This window comes from Entelurus aequoreus, linkage group LG06, assembly GCF_033978785.1.
Source record: "Entelurus aequoreus isolate RoL-2023_Sb linkage group LG06, RoL_Eaeq_v1.1, whole genome shotgun sequence".
Lineage (NCBI taxonomy): Eukaryota > Metazoa > Chordata > Actinopteri > Syngnathiformes > Syngnathidae > Entelurus > Entelurus aequoreus.
Genome location: NC_084736.1, coordinates 80,838,525 through 80,859,248, shown reverse-complemented (window position 1 = coordinate 80,859,248; position 20,724 = coordinate 80,838,525). Strand labels below are relative to the sequence as shown.

The following is a 20,724-nucleotide window of genomic DNA, read 5'->3' as shown; positions in this document are numbered from 1 at the left end:
TCGCCTTTTTGTGCTCTGTGTCTTGTGAATTCCACAGTGTGTGTGACGTTTAAAGCAAGTTCCGGTGAACAAGTGGCCAGCTGCAGCCTCTGTTGTTTAGGCCACAATAGACTCCTCAGAATCTTGTTTTTCATTCTCAAGCATCTGCATTATGCAGTCCAGACGTGAATAATTATTTGGGTCAATATTATCCTTCTGCTTTAGACTATGACCTACCTAGAATGTCTAACATATCCAAAGTTCTCACCATACTTTTTCAAAAATATATCACATATTGCAATTGCTGTCACAGGTCAAAGCATGATTACTGTCTTTGTTTTGTGCAAAAACTTATTTTTTACCATAACAAGTATCAAAGCAATACAAGACACATTGGCTGAGGTGAAAAGCTGAAAGCTCATATTGGTGTCATGACGTGGACTATGGGTTGTTTGTTTTCCCGAGTTGCAAGGAAAGTTGGAGTGGACAAGGCGTGCAGGTAAAGACATATTTATTTTTACACTAACAAAAGAAACAAAAGGCGCGCACAAGGCGGAAGTACAAACTTGGCTAAGAAAACAAAACTAGCATTTGGGCAAAAACTATGAACATGAAATAAATAACACTTGCTAACTGTGACATGAATAAACAAACACTTACCTGAAAAGCATGGACCTATGGCACGGAACACGTAATCAATGGAGTAACAGGGATAACAGAGTTAGCAAGTGTTATTTATTTCATGTTCATAGTTTTTGCCCAAGTGCTAGGTTTGTTTTCTTAGCCAAGTTTGTACTTCCGCCTTGTGCGCGCCTTTTGTTTCTTTTGTTAGTGTAAAAATAAACATGTCTTTACCTTTTCTTGCAACTCGGGACACAAACAACCCATAGTCCACGTCATGACAGAATGTCGCCAGGCTGACTTCCTGGCAACTATCGGCTTAAATAGTCTTGAACATGATTAATGACAGGTGTGTGAGTCCAAATGAATCAGGTGCGTGACATGAGGACAGGTGAAAACTAATGGGTTGCCATGGAAACAAAACAAACAGGAGTGCACAAAGAGTCCAAAAACCAAACCGAACATAACCAAAACAAAACATGATCACACAGGCATGACAATTGGTACATTACTTGGTCAGCATTTACTTTGAATTGGTAGCGATCACTTTACAGCCCATGTTCAAACAGTTTGCTAGTCAGCTCAGTTTTGTACTTACTTTTTCTTAAATATTCAAAATTGATAAACACATATGTATGCTCTACACCAGTGTTTTTCAACCACACTAGTGTGCCGTGGGATACAGTCTGGTGTGCCGTGAAAATATTTCATGCAAACCAGTAAATATAGTCTGAAAATGATGTGTTGTTGTTGAGTGTTGGTGCTGTCTACACAGCAAAAAGTCAGTGTTCAAAAACAAGAAAAAAATCAATAAAATGAGGGGTATTTTAATTTGAACGAAGCAAAATTATCTGCCAATAGAACAAGAAAATTCGGCTTGTCAAGACTTTCCAAAACAAGTAAAATTAGCTAACCTCAATGAACCCAAAAATACCTTTTAAAATAATGATATTCTCACTAATACCAAGTGCACTTTTCTTGGTAGAAAAAAAAGAGACCTTTTTGCTCAATATGTTGAAAAATATTCTTAAATGAAGTACATGCTAGTGCCGTTATCTTGACATAATGATATGCGCTCGGCATCATGAAGTTTTTTTTCATGCTTGAAGTAAGAAATGATTACTTTAAAAAAGTAGTTTTATACTTGTGAGTGTTGATGACACAGCTTTGCAACAGTTGATATTCTAGTTTCAAGCATGTTTTACTCAATATAGGTCATCAAATCTCAGCAACAAGCTGTAATATCTTACTGAGATCATTTACGACCAAAACACTTAAAACAAGTAAAACACTCTAACATAAAATCTGCTTAGTGAGAAGAATTATCTTATCAGACAGAAAATAAGCAAATATCACCCTTATTTGAGATATTTAATCTTACTTAGATTTCAGTTTTTGCAGTGTAGAGCTCGGCAGAGTAACCGTGTAATACTCTTCCATATCAGTAGGTGGCAGCCGGTAGCTAATTGCTTTGTATATGTCAGAAACAGCGGGAGGCAGTGTGCAGGTAAAAAAGGTGTCTAGTGCTTAAACCAAAAATACACAAAAGGTGAGTGTCCCTAAGAAAAGGCATTGAAGCTTAGGGAAGGCTATGCAGAACAAAACTACATCTGAACTGGCTACAAAGTAAACAAAAACAGAATGCTGGACGACAGCAAAGACTTACTGTGGAGATAAGACAAAGTACATCTGAACATGACATGACAATCAACAAAGTCCCCACAAAGAAGGATAAAAACAACTGAAATAGTCTTTATTGCTAAAACAAAGTAGATGCAGAAAATATCGCTCAAAGGAAGACATGAAACAGCTAAAGGAAAATACCAAAAAAAAGAGAAAAAGCCACCAAAATAGGAGCGCAAGACAAGAACTAAAACACTCCACACAGGAAAACAGCAAAAAACTCCAAATAAGTCAGGGTGTGATGTGACAGGTGGTGACAGTACACCTACTTTGAGACAAGAGCTTTAGTGATGCATGCTTGGTTATGCTTTAAATTCATATCCAACAATTGCGACAACGACTCTTTACTGTCAACTGAGTTTCCTTTTTTAATGATTTCTGCTGTTGGTGTGCCTCAGGATTTTTTCAACGCAAAAAATGTGCCTTGGCTCAAAAAGGTTGAAAAGCACCGCTCTACACAGTTTGTGACAGATTGCCTGCCTATTCTGTATTAGGACAATCGCAAGCAGGCTCTCTAAAATGTGTTTATCGCAGTAGGGACTGCGAGTTGGATATTATATCATAGGGCCGGCCTTCAAAGGGAAAGCTTTTTTTCCCCCTCGCCAACATTGTGATGTTGAAAATTAGCATGGGTCTGTACACAGAGAGTGATCTGGAACCACAGTGCCTTCCACAAAGCACAATCTGAAGCTTCCAGGCAACAGAACTGGCATAAATTCTGCAGCCCTGTGATTCTGGAGCCTCACTGCTACAAGCTTCTACTGTTGCCCGGACTCAATCAAGTCTTCTGTTCTCCAAGCTAATTAACTTCCCTTTTGAATTCTCCTGCCTTTCCACTCGAACTCGTCTCCAGTCTGTATTGTCCAACTATTGTTTCAGAGTGAGTCATATGCATTTGTGTTTGTCTTCACTTGTTATTGCATTTTGAGGATGTACACGTACCAGCAGTTATTTTATCATTTCTTAACTTTGCCGGTGACAGGACTTCAGTTTTGTGCAGAGGGGTTCAGGACTTGAGTCAATATCACTCCAGTGCTGCAGCTTCCACACAAGAATGCATGAGAAAGGAAGGCAAAAAAAAACACGCCATTGGCGAACCATCACTCTAAATAAACACATCTGTGTTCCTCACGGAGATGAAAAGGCAAGATGTATGGATCTGCTAACTGGATTCAGCGCTCCCTTAGTAAGTCGTTATATAGACTATAGCTCTCTCTAAATGCTATACTATTAAAATTTGAATATTTATACACTAGTTTTTAAATACTTTTCTGTGATGTCCTGTAGTGTAGTCAGCACAGTTTGTTGTCTTGAATGTGGGACTGGAATTATAGTATTGGCTTTGGAAATCCTTGAGAATTCTTCATAAGGAAGCAATCGTATTAATGCAGCAAAACTCCAGTAGTTACTACTTATGCTTTGGTCATGTGGATCGTTTGCCTCATGTTTTGAATCACGAGCCTTTGCATGGTTGTGAATCTTTCGGAGGTTTCTGGCAGACCTGTTTGCCCGGATTGTTGATTGCTTCTGCGTTGCATTAATGAATCTCAGTTGGAGCCTCAGTTAGTAATCACTGTTTTCTCTCTCTAGCATCCCAGCATGAGCATCTTTCACATGCTTGATGATGTGAAAGATTGCTTCAGTTTGCTTATGCTACTTCCTGTGACCTAAAGGAATACATATCCGTCATGCCCCTCTCAGGCCGTGTGATCTTACAGAGATAGCCTTCGTAATGCCAAGTGGATCTCGAGCGGTGTGATGAAATATGACAGCTACGTCATTCACGCAGTTGCAGAGTATTTCTTTCAAAGATGTGACACTTTTTCAAGGTTCATGTGCTAAGAGTCTGTTTCGATGTGACACCGCGTATGCCTCGGTTGGTGGGGTTGTTGGGTTTAAGCCATTGTGCGTGTCTCTATGCTCTGGAAGAGGGTTGTGTAAACATGATCATGTGCACTAATCCTCTTTGACATTGCTGTGCATATATACAGGTGGCAGAGCATGTGAAGATTACAATCAGGGGGGAGTCTTTCCCGGAAAACTCTAAGAATTTGCATAGTAGACGCTCTTTAATTTGGTTTCTTTGTGGACTGATTTGAAAATGCCTCTGTGCTTTCATTGAAAGTGTCCAAGAGCTGACTCATTGTTTGTTTCCCCACAAGTAGATACGAGCAATTTGTGAAACTGGAACCACCACGATCTAATACCTCAAATGAGTCGTGATCCACATGGCAGTGGTCCCCTCATTCCTGTCCAAGGCTCCAGACTTTCTTTCATTGTTCAGCAGGTGTTTTTGCATCTGTTGACAACCGGCCGGGAAGCCATTCAGATCATTGATGTAGAGAAATAACTGGAAGTGCTGAAATCCTGGCATGGAAGAAAGGAAGGAAGGAAGGGAACCGAATGGAAGAAATGTGACCACCTTGTCGCCATATGTGGCTCAGAGTTCCACAGCATTGCTCTCTAATCTCCACAACATATTTGGAATTCGGGGCCCTTGTTTTGCAGCAAAAATAGCACTCCGTGTACCACATGACTCTTCTTTTAGTATGTAGTGAGGTGGTGGCATGTGCACCCTCAGTAAAATCAGTTTGAACAAACAAACTAGACTTGCAGGATTGTGGTAAAGGAAATATTTTACAAAGTTTTTATGAGATGAAGGAATCTATACTAATAATATTAAAAGTTTTAATTGATCATTTTTTTATCCTACTATTTTTCTATTTTCTTTATTGAAACGTGGTCAAGGCTAATCATTCAAAACCAAGTTAGCACTGTTGCTTAAATCTTCCTTTATTAAAAATCGAATTGTATTGATTAGAGCTAATCCGTCATGGTGTAGGGATATAACCATTAACGATGTTAATAATAAATAACGGTTAGTATAACCGTTTTAGTTCAAAATGATCATAAAACTGTTATTGACAAACTCACTTGGAATAAACTCACTAATTTACTGGAGAAGCATACTTGCCAACCCTCCCGTTTTTAGCGGGAGAATCCCGGTATTCAGCGCCTCTGCCGACAACCTCCCGGCAGAGATTTTCTCCCGACAAACTCCCGGTATTCAGCCGGAGCTGGAGGCCACGCCCCCTCCAGCTCAATGCGGACCTGAGTGGGGACAGCCGTTCTCACGTCCGCTTTCCCAGCAGCTTGCCTGCCCAATGACGTCATAACATCTACGGCTTTTAGAGAGTAGAGTGCACAACAAGGAGAGAGAGTTCTTGGTTTCTTACGTGGGTTTATTGTTAGGCAGTTTCATTAACGTCCTCCCAGCGCGGTAACAACACACAACAACAGCAGTCACGTTTAGTCTACCGTAAAGCAGTTCGTCTGCCGTAAACAGCAATGTTGTGACACTCTTAAACAGGACAATACTGCCACCTACTGGATAGCCTGCAGAACACTGAAATTCTGCTCACTGCTCCCCTCACCTCCTATGGGGTGGAACAAGGGGATGGGTCAAATGCGAAGGGTAATTTCACCACACCTAGTGTGTGTGTGAATATCAGTGGTACTTTAACTTATAAATAATATATGATCAAATAATGCCTCTATCCTCGATAGATTATGAGTCACTCTTCATCTAAACGGAAAATATATCAACATCTTGTGTGCTCGTCTTAAATACGGATTGTGAATGACGGCCAAAATTCCAGAAAAAGTGCACTTCCCCTTCAACATCTTTCCCCATTAAGATACGCCACACCCCAATCTAAACTTCTACGATATAAACACATTGCTGTCTGTGCAACTAAGCTATTAAATTGTGCAAATTGAACCTGTAGGCTGTGCTCACTTAGAACTAATGTTCCGTCTAATTTTTCATGTGTGTGAGCAAACGCAAAAACTCCCTGAGCATTGAGTGGAGCCCATGTGAGCAACATCAGACGTGCACACTGTGGCTACACCAGCAGCACACCTGTCCCAAACCTGACTAAATAACAAGTTCCATCTCCATCCATCCAGCCGGGAGACATAGTCTTCCCATCGTGTCCTGGGTCTTCCCCGTGGCCTCCTACCGGTCGGACGTGCCCTAAACACCTCCCTAGGGAGGCGTTCGGGTGGCATCCTGACCAGATGCCCGAACCACCTCAACTGGCTCCTCTCCATGTGGAGGAGCAGCAGCTTTACTTTGAGCTCCTCCCGGATGGCAGAGCTTCTCACCCTATCTCTAAGGGAGACCCCCGCCACCCGGCGGAGGAAACTCATTTCGGCCGCTTGTATCCGTGATCTTGTCCTCGCTTGTATCCGTGATCTTGTCCTTTTGGTCACAACCCAAAGCTCATGACCATAGGTGAGGATGGGAACGTAGATCGACCGGTAAATTTAGAGCTTTGCCTTCCGGCTCAGCTCCTTCTTCACCACAACGGATCGATACAGCGTCCGCATTACTGAAGACGCCGCACCGATCCGCCTGTCGATCTCACGATCCACTCTTCCCTCACTCGTGAACAAGACTCCAAGGTACTTGAACTCCTCCACTTGGGGCAGGGTCTCCTCCGCAACCCGGAGATGGCACGCCACCCTTTTCCGGGCGAGAACCATGGACTCGGACTTGGAGGTGCTGATTCTCATCCCAGTCGCTTCACACTCGGCTGCGAACCGATCCAGTGAGAGCTGAAGATCCTGGCCAGACGAAGCCATCAGGACCACATCATCTGCAAAAAGCAGAGACCTAATCCTGCAGCCACCAAAGCAGATCCCCTCAACGCCTTGACTGCGCCTAGAAATTCTGTCCATAAAAGTTATGAACAAAATCGGTGACAAAGGGCAGCCTTGGCGGAGTCCAACCCTCACTGGAAACGTGTCCGACTTACTGCCGGCAATGCATTTAGTTCCCATTAAAACATTCGCATGTTGCACAATGAGATGTAAGCAGGGGATCATGTGTAAATTCCTGCAACTTCCTGTTTGTAAAAAATATATTTTTATTAGTATTTATTTAATATACTAACAGCATTTCATGATTAATATTTATAAATTAAGATTCCTAATAAATGACACTAGAATAAGCACACATTTTGATTGGTAAATCATAGTGTAACGACCTGGAATGACACTTTATGTGTGGTGTTGGAGTTGTCCGACTTTTTGTGTGGCTGTAAACGCATCACGGGCTAAGTGCCATATGTGCATGTGTCGGCGCAAGTGAGAAAGAGCGAGCGGCTGCTGTTGATATAACAAAGTTGCTTTTGGTCTGGTTCGTACTGCAGAAAATGAACAGTTTTGCGAGATATCATTTTTTTTACTAATGTTTTGGTGATGTGTTTATGGCCGACAGTAAAGAGTTTTGCTCAGTAAAGTGATGGATGGAATTCATGTCCTCAAAGCGTCTCGACAGACGTTACAATATTTGAACAATGATGACGAAAAGTGTTTTCTCTGTCGTGTCCGTGTGTCGAAAATTGTTATGCGCTTATTTTTTCATTTGATTTTGTGCGCGGCGTAGATTTGCCGTGCGCAGAGGACGCTTGAGCAGTGCGCAATTGCACAGGCGCGCACCTTAGAGGGAACGTTGCTTAGAACGTTTAACTTTGGTTTTGCCTTTAAGAAAAAATAATGACAACCGTTTTCGTTTTGGTTACAATAACCATGATGTGAAATTTCTAACGTTACATCCATATTGGGTTGAAACATTTACGGAATTTTTATTTCCTCATTTAACCAATAATTAGGAATTTGTTTAAAAAAAAATACACTTTGGAAATGTATGCGGAGACGTTAATTGAGTAACACAAACATTCTTAGTCAAGGAAAATCCTGGTGTTTTGTGTGAGGTGTACAGAAGTCACTTTCTTATTAAAGGCCTACTGAAAGCCACTACTAGCGACCACGCAGTCTGATAGTTTATATATCAATGATGAAATCTTAACATTGCAACACATGCCAATACGGCCGGGTTAACTTATAAAGTGCAATTTTAAATTTCCCGCTAAACTTCCGGTTGAAAACGTCTATGTATGATGACGTATGCGCGTGACGTAGCCAGTGAAACAGAAGTATCGGTACCCCATTGAAAACAATACAAAATAGCTCTGTTTTCATCTCATAATTCCACAGTATTCTGGACATCTGTGTTGGTGAATCTTTTGCAATTTGTTTAATGAACAATGGAGACTGCAAAGAAGAAAGTTGTAGGTGGGATCGGTGTATTAGCGGCTGGCTGCAGCAACACAACAAGGAGGACTTACTTGGATAGCAGACGCGCTAGCCGACGCTAGCCGCCAACCGCATCTGTGATCGGGTGAAGTCCTTCGTCACGCCGTCGATTGCTGGAACGCAGGTGAGCACGGGTGTTGATGAGCAGATGAGGGCTGGCTGGCGTAGGTGGAGCGCTAATGTTTTTATCATAGCTCTGTGAGGTCTGGTTGCTAAGTTGCTAAGTTAGCTTTAGCGTCGTTAGCAACAGCATTGTTAAGCTTTGCCAGGCTGAGAATTATTAACCGTGTATTTACATGTCCATGGTTTAATAGTATTGTTGATCTTCTGTCTATCCTTCCAGTCAGGGATGTATTTATTTTGTTTCTATCTGCATTTGAGCCAGATGCTATCACGTTAGCTCAGTAGCTAAAGAGCTTCGCCGATGTATTGTCGTGGAGATAAAAGTCACTGTGAATGTCCATTTCGCGTTCTCGACTCTCATTTTCAAGAGGATATAGTATCCGAGGTGGTTTAAAATACAAATCCGTGATCCACAATAGAAAAAGGAGAGTGTGTGGAATCCAATGAGCCAGCTTGTACCTAAGTTACGGTCAGAGCAAAAAAAGATATGTCTTGCACTGCATTCTAGTCCGTCACTCTAACGTTCCTCATCCACGAATCTTTCATCCTCGCTCAAATTAATGGGGTAATCGTCGCTTTCTCGGTCCGAACCGCTCTAGCTGCGTTGAAAACAATAGGAAAATATGAGGGAGTGAACAACTGACTACGTCACGCTACTTCCGGTAGGGGCAAGGCTTTTCTTTATCAGCGACCAAAAGTTGCGAACTTTATCGTCGATGTTCTCTACTAAATCCTTTCAGCAAAAATATGGCAATATCGCGAAATGATCAAGTATGACACATAGAATGGATCTGCTATCCCCGTTTAAATTTTAAAAAATTCATTTCAGTAGGCCTTTAGTATGATGAATACAATCACCATGATTTCACTGAACACACAAAACTATAAGATGTGGTGCATAGGCCAAGGAAGAACCCTTCACATTCGGACAGGATGGAACTGTCAATACACTGCAGAATTTTAACGCATACATACCTCAGGTTTTCCTGAGATCTTCCGATATCTTCTTTTTGGGGCCTTGTTCACTGCTTCACTCGCCTGTAAAGGCTGTTTTTCATCATTTTGAGATATTGCTTCATTCCTTCCTCAGGCCGGTGGACTAAATGGGCTTTTGGTCAATGGAATCCAATCTGAGGGTTTTCTTCTTTTCTGCCATTTGGAGGGCCCCATTGGGGCTGACAACAATATGCTTCCTATGAAATATTCAGCATGTCTAGGGCCTTCCAGAGAGCAGGGGTTTGTCAAAAAATAAAATCCTTGATGAGAAAAACACAATCTCGATGCTACCAGGAATCCAAAATGGGATCGATTGTTAGTTTGTTAGTGCGAGTTCTCTGCCGACCATCCATCTAGCTAATGGTCTAGCACGCCCTACTCATGACTGTTTCTCCTTGTCTCAGTCAGAATGTCCGCCTAATTAGATAAGGGTGCATCTGGAGACATGAATTAGAGGTGAAACAACATTGCATGTTGTATTTATTTGTTGAAGTCTCCATTGTAGAGGATAAGCATGCCGCTCGCTCTGTTTCTGTGAGCATGCACCGCTTCACTGAGCTCAGGTGGTTGTAGCATGCACCGTGTGCAGATGTGCTCAGTCGTGACTGCGACATCTCGGGATGCATGCGGTCGGGTCGTTCAAGTGTCGTGGTTTTCTCTCTTTCTGTTTCCATATCGCAGCTTTACATCGTCTCAGTCAGCTGTTGAAAATGAATTCATTCAAAAGTCAGGTGTTGAACCGGTGGCTCATAAACAAAACAACATGGACACTCAAGTGTTCCGAGACAGAAATACTAAATCATATGGTGGTAAAATGCGAAGAAGAGATATTCTGTGAGTAGTGACGGATAAATGTAGACCGTAGTTTTAATAGTACTTTTTAATGTAATGAACTGTGATGCAGTGTTGGAACTACAAACATACATTTCATCATCATTTATTTACATCACGTGGAACTGCTCAGCAGCAGTCAGTGATAGCATTGTGCTTAAATGCAGATAAAAACAAAAGAAATAAACCCCTGACTGGAAGGATAGACAGAAAATCAACAATATTATTAAACAATGGACATGTAAATACACGGTTAATGCTTTCCAGCCTGGCGAAGATTAACAATGCTGTTGCTAACGACGCCATTGAAGCTAACTTAGCAACGGGACCTCACAGAGCTATGCTAAAAACATTAGCGCTCCACCTACGCCAGCCAGCCCTCATCTGCTCATCAACACCCGTGCTCACCTGCGTTCCAGCGATCGACGGAAGGACGAAGGACTTCACCCGATCATCCGTGCGGTCGGCGGCTAGCGTCGGATAGCGCGTCTGCTATCCAAGTCAAAGTCCTCCTGGTTGTGTTGCTGCAGCCAGCCGCTAATACACCGATCCCACCTACAACTTTCTTCTTTGCAGTATTCATTGTTCATTAAACAAATTGCAAAAGATTCACCAACACAGATGTCCAGAATACTGTGGAATTTTGCGATGAAAACAGAGCTTTTTTGTATTGGATTCAATGTGTCCATTGACGTCACGCGCATACGTCATCATACATAGACGTTTTCAACCGGAAGTTTAGCGGGAAATTTAAAATTGCACTTTATAAGTTAACCCGGCCGTATTGGTATGAGTTGCAATGTTAAGATTTCATCATTGATATATAAACTATCAGACTGCGTGGTCGGTAGTAGTGGCTTTCAGTAGGCCTTTAAATAGTTTTCATGCTCAGACAGCAATGTGTTTATGTAGGTTTAGATTGGGGTATGTTGTTTCTGAGTGGGGAAAGATGTTAATGCCTCTTTTTTTCATGTTAGTATTTAAGCCAGCGAGCTGGCGCCAGTCGGTCCGTGGGTTTATCAACGTTGCAGTTATCAATCACAGTTCTTTAATCATTTTTAGGGACGTAACGTTTCGTTTTAACAACGATTCGATTTGATTCGATATTTGTGGTTGCTGATACAATTCAGGGAAAACCACTTTTTTTTTTTAGAACGATTCAATTCTATGTGAATCAGTGAGTTGAAGTCGAGTGAGTAACATCTTAGCAAAAACAAGAACAAAATCAACCTATGTGACTGTGAAATAAATACTGGATACTGGACACTGCAGGTGAAGTTTCCTATATTCCTGTTATTTCTTGTATGCATAAATGAATTATGGATACAAACAAGCAAGGAGACAACAACTAATAGCCAATGCATCTTATTTGAATAATGTGCAACCAACACTTTAGGTTGAATTAACAATAGGAAACCTTTTCTGCTCACATTTTTAACATTCAAGAAATGTTCAGTAAAAGTACAGTAACCAATATTTTAACAGTAGAATTACTTGCTATTCTCATCTTCTTTTTCTTTCTTTCTAATGAATTTCTCTTGGGCTCATGCTGTGTCGCCTAATTTGCTCGGCTGTCACTTTCGTGGCTTAAAGTTGTGTCGCGACTTTAAATTATTGTGTTGTGTCTAGGGATGATGTTTGATAAGAAATGATCGAGTTCGAGCCCATTATCGAATCCTTATCGATTCTCTTATCGAATCCAGATAGGTTGTTGTATATGGAAAAAAAACAATATTTGGTTTAACAAAAGCTCACTTTTATTTTATAAGAAAAAAATAAAATAAAATAAATAAATAAATATTGACTGTTGCCCTCCTAAAAAAAAATAAAAAAATATTGACTTGTTACCCAAAGTATATTAAGTGGGATTTTTCAGAAAAACAAATATATACAGTAACACAAAAACAACCTGTCTCTGTGATCACTATAGGTGTATAAATAATAATATAGTGTTAAATAAAATCAGTCCCTTGGGCAAAAAACTGAAAATAATACAGCTCTCCAAAAAGTGCACTTCTGCTGCTATTGGAACATACTAACTACACACACTATGACACTAAGAACACCACAGTCATCAATCAACAATTCTTCCCCTCTTACATGAGAGCGAAGCCTGGCAATAATTGCATATTGCCTGTTCTGCCCTCACTATACGTGTTGAGGTTATACAGCTAACAAACAATCCAAAGCAGATTAATCCATTTAGACTCTTTATTGTTGTTGATCTTGCTTTGTCTTTTCCTATCTTTACTTTTGTCTTGCACTGGAATGTTTTTTTTTTTTTTAAACTGAAATACACACAATGACAAATGTATAAGCTATGTGATTCAATTAACATACTGAAATGTAATACACAATATGTAAATATTAGCTTCACACAAATATACAGTACTATCATCAAACAATTATCTCTGAGTGTTGAAACTATTTCGATGGTGGAAATACACGACTGGCAGCCATTTTAAGTCCTCAAAACATCCATTGAAATAGTGCACAAACATTGTTTTTCAATAAACATCTTAGTATCAAACTTAAACACTTTCCACCTTAATATTGAGTTACATAAACAAGTTAAACAGTTTACTTACAGACTTATCTTTTCCAAGGCTTGTAAGAGCTAACACAACTTGTCTACTTCTCAATTGTCTCAACCCGGAAGTGCCCAAACTAATGACGCGTAGTATTTTCATATCGCCACAAGGTGTCAGTAAGAGTCTACAATCAAATGGGCATAACATTGCAGGTCCCACAGGGCATTTCCTGTACGTGGGAAGAGATCCGTTCCCAGGGATTCGAATAAAGAACCAACTCTTTTTCTTTACTATAGTGGCCTTGATAACGGAAACCGGTTCTCAAAAAGGGATCTGAGTCCATGGAATCGGTTCTTTTCTTATCGAACAACCGGGAGAACCGATTTCGAACATCATCCCTAGTTGTGTCGTTTGGATTTGTTGTGGCTTTTGCAATTGTGCGATAACTTGTCATAGTTAATGATATCGTCTTGTGCCGTTTGCGTTTGTTGTGACCTTTCAAAGTCCTTATCAATAACAGTGCTAAACTTCATATAAAGTCTGCCGTTCTTAAATCCGATGTTTTCCTTTTTCAAGTATCGATAAAATCGGTTGATTCCTGTTTTTAAAAAGGTCTTGCATCGATACCTAGCTTTCGAAAAACAAACTCACCGAGCACAGATCGATATACTTGAAAGTTAAGAATACAAATCTATCTATCGATACAGCGATCAATCGTTACACCCCTAATAATTATAATAAAAAATAATTATAATTTCATCGCAGTTAACATGAATACTGTTTATCGTTATATCCCTTAAATACATTTCCTACAACCGTCAGTTATCGATGCATATTAAATACTGACCAATGACTGACACTATTAGAAGAACACAGGGCAGATAACTGCTGACCATTTTTGTTTACTACGTTTAGATTCCTGCTGAGCAAAAAAACTGAGGCCACAACTGCACATGGTGGTATTTTATACTATAAATAATACAGTACATTAGGTTTTTACAAAATCCATTGTAACATTTGACTATCTCTTCATACCAGTTTGAAAATCTCATGAGGGCCTTTGAAGAGTTCAGTAGAAATGAGCTTCTGTGATTCTGTAATGCTTACAAAAGATGTGTGGGTACATTCAGTTACTGCACAGTGAGATTTTGTTTCTTATTTTTCAAGGTTGGCCATTCTTTTTCATGGGCAAGTGAAACAAATTGACTATTCAGTAGAAAAGGGCGGTAAGGCAAAGCAATTGTTTTAACCTACCAGTTTTAAAACGGCTACTAAAAAAGAAATCAACTGGGGATTAACACAACATTTTATTGACATACTGGGTAAATAACAAAGGACTATTTTTAAGTATAAGAAAGCACACACAAAGATGCATCTGTTATTTCAACACTAATAGTCCAACTTTCGTGTTAGAAGCTGTCAGGTTATCGTTAAAGGCCTACTGAAATGAATTTTTTTTATTTAAACGGGGATAGCAGATCCATTCTATGTGTCATACTTGATCATTTCGCGATATTGCCATATTTTTGCTGAAAGGATTTAGTAGAGAAAATCGACGATAAAGTTCGCAACTTTTGCTCGCTGATAAAAAAAACCTTGCCCCTACCGGAAGTAGCGTGACGTCATATTAGGAGCGAGAAAGTGAAGATTACCCCATTAATTTGAGCGAAGATGAAAGATTCGTGGATGAGGAACGTTAGAGTGACGGACTAGAATGCAGTTGAAGAGATATCTTTTTGCGCTCTGACCGTAACTTAGGTACAAGCTGGCTCATTGGAATCCACACTCTCTCCTTTTTCTATTGTGGATCACGGATTTGTATTTTAAAACACCTCGGATACTATATCCTCTTGAAAATGGGAGTCGAGAAGGCGAAATGGACATTAACAGTGACTTTTATCTCCACGACAATACATCGACGAAGCTCTTTAGCATGAGCTAACGTGATAGCATCTGTCTCAAATGCAGATAGAAACAAAATAAATAAATCCCTGACTGGAAGGATAGACAGAAGATCAACAATACTACTATCAGGAGACACCGAACCAAACACTGGACATGTAAATACACGGTTAATGTGTATTCGACGCCTGTCGAAGCCTAACAATGCTGTTGCTAACGACGCTAACTTAACAACGGGACCTCGTCAGAGCTATGATAAAAACATTAGCGCTCCACCTACGCCAGCCAGCCCTTCTCTGCTCATCAACACCCGTGCTCACCTGCGTTCCAGCGATCGACGATGCGGTCGGCGGCCCGGAGATGTAGGAAGTAAAGATGAGTTCGCCGCTAGCGCGTCTGCTATCCAACAAAGTCCTCCTTGTTGTGTTGCTACAGCCAGCCGCTAATACACCGATCCCACCTACAACGTTCTTCTTTGCAGCCTCCATTGTTCATTAAACAAATTGCAAAAGATTCACCAACACAGATGTCCAGAATGCTGTGGAATTTTGTCGAAGAAAACAGAGCTCTGTGTATTGTGTCCAAAAGGGTCCAAACACTTCCGTGGACCTCGCAACGTCACGCGCATACGTCATCCTACAAAGGCGTTTTGAACCGGAAGTTCCCCGGGAAATTTAAAATTGCACTTTATAAGTTAACCCGGCCGTATTGGCATGTGTGGCAATGTTAAGATTTCATCATTGATATATAAACTATCAGACTGTGTGGTCGGTAGTAGTGGCTTTCAGTAGGCCTTTAACTTACCAATGAAGACTGGTGGTGGCGTTCACAACTGGCTAGCATTAACTGTAGTAGCACGGTGTTTTTTTATACAGCTTTTGGACAATAATTAGTCACCAAATATGCAAAAGAAACATATCACCTGACACGTACTGTAGAAGTTATTGAGGAAACGTTAGGCTCAGTATTTTCAGAATCAGATTGAGAATCAGAATAGTTTTTATTGCCATTGTTTGAGAACGGGTTCACAAACTAGGAATTTTTCTTGGTGCAATCGTGCAACATAAAACACATATAACACACAATTAGTTAGAATTGGAATTAGTTTCGTAGTTGGAGGTGGCAGAGATGTCCCGGGAAGGGTGCAGAGTGCTGGTCCGAGGCGGGGACGGGGATTGTGTTAGTCAAGAGCACAATCCCCGTAAACATGATTTCCTCTTTTCCTCTCAAAGACAGCATCTCAGTCCCATTAAGCCAATTTCCGTGACTTTCCGCATTTAATAGCAGAATAGTAGCGAACAATTCCTTGATTCCGTCCGCGATTTCGATCAAATCTAGGGCCCTGGATATTGCCAAGTTATGGCTGATATCTATTTTGATGCCTTCAGCTGCGTGTTTAGCTCCAAGGTTGGTAATTATGTTTATATCTATGAATCTGTTTACTTCTGCGTACTCTGTAACCGGAGGTGGGTGATAAAAGGTTGACTCTGATTGGCTGTTACAGCCATGTTTGATTGAGTTGATATATGCTCACAGCAAATACCCGTTGACCTGAAATTTATCACAATCATCGATCACGATCATATAATCGCCCAGCCCTACTGTTCAGTCATTATTTTTTAGGCCGCAGGCTGTTGTGTGCCCGGAGGTAAAGCTGTATGTGGGAGAGGAAACCATTACACTACTATTTAAACTTCACATACACCGTCGTGGTCGAAAGTTTTTGTTTCATCTGAGCACAGAAGTTTCCTCCAGAAGGTCTTATCTTTGTCCATGTGATGTCAGATGAAACAAAAATTGAGCTGTTTGGCCACAATACCCAGCAATATGTATGGAGGAGGAAAGGTGAGGCCTCTAATCCCAGGAACATGTACTGTTCCTGGTGGTGGGATTATGCTCTTGGCCTGTTTTGCTGCCAATGGAACTGGTGCTTTACAGAGAGTAAATGGGACAATGAAAAAGGAGGATTACCTCCAAATTCTTCAGTACAACCTAAGATCATCGGCCCGGAGGTTGGGTCTTGGGCGCAGTTGGGTGTTCCAACAGGACAATGACCCCAAACACACGTCTAAAGTGGTAAAAGAATGGCTAAATCAGGCTAGGTTTTAGAATGGCCTTTTTTTTATATATATTATGTTTATAAACTCAGGAAATACGTGCCTGGACACATGAGGACTTTGAATATGATCAATGTATGATCCTGTAACGACTTGGTATCGGATTGATAACCAAATTCGGGGTTTTGATTGATTGATTGATTGAAACTTTTATTAGTAGATTGCACAGTGAAGTACGTATTCCGTACAATTGACCACTAAATGGTAACACCCGAATACGTTTTTCAACTTGTTTAAGTCGGGGTCCACTTAAATTGATTCATGATACAGATATATACTATTTTCATAATACAGTCATCACACAAGATAATCATCAGAGTATATACAATTAATTATTTACATTATTTACAATCCGGGGTGTGGGATATGGAGGGGGGGGGGGGTTATGATTGGTTGGTATCAACACTTCAGTCATCAACAATTGCATCATCAGAGAAAGTTAGTTTAGGGTTGAAGTTGCCTGGAGGTGTTGTTTTAGTGCGGTTTTGAAGGAGGATAGAGATGCCCTTTCTTTTACACCTGTTGGGAGCACATTCCACATTGATGTGGCATAGAAAGAGAATGAGTTAAGACCTTTGTTAGTTCGGAATCTGGGTTTAATGTGGTTAGTGGAGCTCCCCCTGGTGTTGTGGTTATGGCGGTCATTTACGTTAAGGAAGTAGTTTGACATGTACTTCGGTATCAGTGAGGTGTAGCGGATTTTATAGACTAGGCTCAGCGCAAGTTGTTTAACTCTGTCCTCCACCCTGAGCCAGCCCACTTTGGAGAAGTGGGTAGGAGTGAGGTGGGATCTGGGGTGGGGGTCTAAAAGTAACCAGACTAGCTTGTTCGGGGATGTTTGGAGTTTAGATTTGGGTTTTTTGGAGGTGCTAGGGTACCAGGAGGTGCATGCGTAATCGAAAAAGGGTTGAACGAGAGTTCCCGCCAGAATCTTCATGGTGCTTTTGTTGAGCAGAGAGGAGATTCTATAGAGAAATCTCGTCCGTTGGTTGACCTTTTTGATTACCTTGGTTGCCATTTTATCACAGGAAAGATTAGCCTCTAGAATGGAACCTAGGTAGGTGACCTCATCTTTCCTGGTGATTACAATGTCACCCACTTTTATAAGTCCAGACACATTTAGCTGAACTGCACCAATTTTGTCAAGAGGAGTGGTCAAAAATTCAAGCAGAAGCTTGTGGATGGCTACCAAAAGTGCCTTATTGCAGTGAAACTTGCCAAAGGACATGTAACCAAATAATAACATTTCTGTATGTATACTTTTGACCCAGCAGATTTGGTCACATTTTCAGTAGACCCATAATAAATTCATAAAAGAACCAAACTCCAAGAATGCTTTTTGTGACCAACAAGTATGTGCTCCAATCACTCTATCACAAAAAAACAAGAGTTATAGAAATGATTGGAAACTCAAGTCAGCCATGACATGATGTTCTTTACAAGTGTATGTCAACTTTTGACCACCACTGTACATATTGTGTATGTGAGAGAACCAAACTGTGTATCGTCCTAAAACAATAATCTTTATTCTAATGCCTCAGTGGTTTATTTTGGGGGCTTGTCTTGCACGCATCATGGTTCAAAGCAGTTGTTGAATGTTGAACCCTCCGCCGGCCCCTCTTCCCTCCTTTTGACAAACCCGCCTTCTAACCAAAGTTCCCCACACAATCAGTCTGTCTGCAGTCATCACACACCCTCCACTCTATTTTAAGCCATAAAACAGGCTCACGCCCCCTTGACTGGACCCCGGTCTCGCTGTGTGGGCCAGAACATGGGGTCTCCGCTCATTTAAGGCATTTCCGTGCACACAAAGCAGCTTTTGCCAGCTGGTGTAAAGGTAATAGCGGGGATAATCTCCAGGATGGTTTATCCTCACTATATCCGTGGTCTTCCTACACTGGAAGAATGAATAGTATGGGTATTAAAGTTCGCTTTCTTCTAAGGTAGTTTGCGGCTAGTGAACACTATCTCGGTGAGAGGATATTGACTAGTATCCCTAGGATGCACATATTTTTGGTAAGGATACTGTTTTATTGGATTGACAGACCTCAAAGAATGGGGAGTATTTCCTTCTGTTCCGTCACTACACTCTTGTAGAAAATATTGACTTCCCTTCTTTGTCTTTCCTGAAGACGTTTCTTCTCCCAGGGTAGGCCAGCATTCCAGTGGGCAGACAACAAGAAAACCTATGTTTCCTTCCTGTCTCCATACAGTTTGACCAGCTTTCATATATATTATAACTAGGGTTGTACGGCATACCGGTATTAGTACAGTACCGCGATACTAATGAATAATTTTCGGTACTATGCCGCCTCTGAAAAGTACCGGTACACTGTAATGATACCAAGTACAGTAGCGTATCTAGTCGATATTACTATGATTACGTCGATATTTTTTGGCATCACATCTTCTTTCGTTTTTAAAAAAAATGTATATTATGTTTATATATATTTTTATTTTTTATTTTTTATTTTTTTTAATTTTTTTTAATTTTTTTAATTTTTTTAAATATATTTATATATTATGTTTATAAACTCAGGAAATACGTGCCTGGACACATGAGGACTTTGAATATGATCAATGTATGATCCTGTAACGACTTGGTATCGGATTGATAACCAAATTCGGGGTTTTGATTGATTGATTGATTGAAACTTTTATTAGTAGATTGCACAGTACAGTACATATTCCGTACAATTGGCCACTAAATGGTAACACCCGAATACGTTTTTCAACTTGTTTAAGTCGGGGTCCACGTTAATCAATTCATGGTATCATCCAAAACTAATGTAAAGTATCAAACAACAGAGGAATGAGTGATTGTTACATTTTAACAGAAGTGTGGATAGAACATGTTAAAAGAGAAAGTAAGCAGATATTAACAGTAAATGAACAAGTAGATTAATAATTCATTTTCTACCTCTTGTCCTTAATAATTTTAACAAAATAACAGAATTGCATACGTCAGCAGCTAAATTAGGAGCCTTTGTTTGCTTACTTACTACTAAAAGACAAGTTGTCTTGCATGTTCACTATTTTTTTTTAAGGACAAACTTGCAATAAGAAACATATGTTTAATGTACCGTAAGATTTTTTGTTAAAATAAAGCCAATAATGCCATTTTTGGGCTCCCGTTTATTTAGAAAAGTACCGAAAAGTATTGAAATAATTTAGGTACCGGTACCGGGACAAAACTAATTATAACTAAATAGTCAAACAAGATCAACTAGAAGATTGTATGTACAGTAAGTACAGTTGCCTTCATTGGTAACACTCATTTTGAATTATATTTGCAAATTGTACACACTTGCAGTACTCTGCATCCAACAAAACAATATCAATCCCTCAACAGATCTGAAATTACTAAAGTTCACTTAAAAAAAAAATATATATTTTTCAAGTTTCTACAGTGTATGAAAATAAATGTTACAGTGTGAGTTGAATAATTTGGAGTGCTACTGCACACACATGTCATTTCCACATTCTCTGATGATAGAAAGATGATATCTGAACTGTCTGGTCTGTGTTCAAAGCCTGGAAGTGAGCCACATCAGCCTACTGGATCAAACTCAAAACAACTCTGGAAAGCACTGATATTTACTTCAATTAAGGAAGAGAGCTTACACGAAACTGGTTTGTAGTGGCTAGCACAACATCAGAATTAGTTGTCTGGCCAATTTCCGTTTGGAAAATGGAGAATTGCCCGCAGTTCACTAATAATGAACGCAGGGAACAATGTCCTCTGCTTCGTCTACTGTAGTTATGGAAAAAACCTCAAG

At 40.3% G+C, this 20,724-nt stretch overlaps 1 protein-coding gene across 12 annotated transcripts in view; it reads left to right on the top strand.

The window, feature by feature from the left end:
- Window positions 1–20,724, top strand: part of arvcfb (ARVCF delta catenin family member b) — a 492,749-nt gene that overhangs the window by 264,236 nt on the left and 207,789 nt on the right. The window contains exon 1 of one of the 12 annotated variants that reach the window (XM_062051632.1): window positions 3,044–3,163. The exons of the other annotated variants lie outside the window; for them this stretch is intronic. The gene's annotated coding sequence lies outside the window, so the exon portion shown is untranslated. Of the gene's footprint in view, window positions 1–3,043; window positions 3,164–20,724 lie in introns of those variants that run through there. 12 annotated transcript variants of the gene reach the window in all.